Below are 1,557 nucleotides of genomic sequence, written 5' to 3' on the forward strand. Positions count from 1 at the left end.
AAATTAGATTTGCTTCTCATGAAAATAAGCAAATTAAGATTGGTTATGTTAGCTACATAACTAATAAACGATAACGATAACGATAATGATAACGTTGGACCAACATACAATAACATCATCTAATTTCATCCAAATTCAAATCCTTAAATAGCTAATAATAAATACATTGTACATGATTAATTAACTACTAATTATCTGACCTCACCTCTTCCTTTGTGAAGCATACTTTAACTCGTTCAGTCAGAACGGCCCCGGCTCGCCATGTTTCCGGACCAACCACCACCATCCACGGGTAACTGAACATTAGCCATGTTAACCGGCAAGTTAAAAAAAGGTAAACCCGGTCCGGAAACTGGTGAGCCGCATTCCCATCAGCACCGCCAGCAGCCGCCTCTTCTTGATCATCCAGTGGCAGCCTCTCATAGGCCACATTTGTGAAAGAGGCTGCTATCACAATCACTGGCCCACAAGCAATCAAAGCCCCTACAACATTACCACCTATAACCTGCCCCTGCCCGCCCGCCAGATAAATAGTTAAACTAGTAGCCCCCGGCGGTGCGGGCGGGGGCAGGAACGAGCCAGACAACGAAAGTATTTCGAACCGCCCGTGAAGTGTTAGCACAGATCCAGCTGCTGCTGGCTGTCTAACACTCACGTTGTTCACGGTGCCGCTACCGCTAACTATGCATATCCCACGTTGGCGTTTTCGGGCGTAATTCGCTATCGACTCGAACACATCGCAGCCGTTGCTGATTTCAAGGATGTGGGCGCGGAGAGTGTTCGCGCTTTCCCTAGTAATTATTACTGGTGGTTTTGGTTTGTTTTTAGAGCCTGGAGGACGGCCGCGTGGGCGACGGCATGATGTCAGGCCATCGCTCACTCCTTCTGAACCAGGAGTGTGTTGGTTATTGTCGTCTTGTGAGTCAGGTGGGATTTGAAGGTGGAGGTCAGGACGGTTTTGTAGGGTTTGAAGGGAGAAATGGGAAGTGGAGCTTAAGTCTAAATTGTTTAACATTCAACCATACCGCTAAAATTGCTTGCTTTAAAAAAAATAATAATATTATTAATATTGATATAGATATAGATCAAGAGGAAAAATTAGAGAAACAAGAAGAAAGAGATGAATGGAGAATAATAAAGTAAGATGGTAATGGAGGAAATATGTGTTTAAAAAAGTTATAGAGAGAGAGACATGTTGTATTTTATGATATCTAGAGAGAGAGAGAGAGAGAGTGAAAATGAGAGAACAAATGGAAATCTAAGGGGTAAGCTAATGAGTGGAGAAAAGGAAAGAAAGGAAGTACTTTTTGTGATGAATAGAGATGGAATAGTAACATCAACACCTGACCCAATTTTTGTTTTTAGGGTTCAAACATATTTCTTAGTAAATGGGGATTAAATTATCTTCATCCATAAAGGTAAATACCTATATTTTTCTATTATTATTGATTCTCACTTTTAGTTTATCTACATAAATGAATTATAATTTATATAAATGGAAGCATGTATAAGAATATATGTTTTAAAAACAAAAATATTGTACAATTAACTCACTCA

The 1,557-nt window shown here is 40.1% G+C and overlaps 1 pseudogene; it reads right to left on the reverse strand.

Moving 5' to 3' along the window:
* Nucleotides 1-236: 236 nt before the first annotated feature.
* LOC143623429 (AT-hook motif nuclear-localized protein 23 pseudogene) lies at nt 237-1,015 on the reverse strand (annotated as a pseudogene).
* Nucleotides 1,016-1,557: the final 542 nt, after the last annotated feature.

The sequence above is a fragment of the Bidens hawaiensis genome, unplaced genomic scaffold (genome assembly GCF_021521415.1).
Source record: "Bidens hawaiensis isolate Kalapana, Puna unplaced genomic scaffold, B.hawaiensis_p1.1 tig00003469_1, whole genome shotgun sequence".
NCBI lineage: Eukaryota > Viridiplantae > Streptophyta > Magnoliopsida > Asterales > Asteraceae > Bidens > Bidens hawaiensis.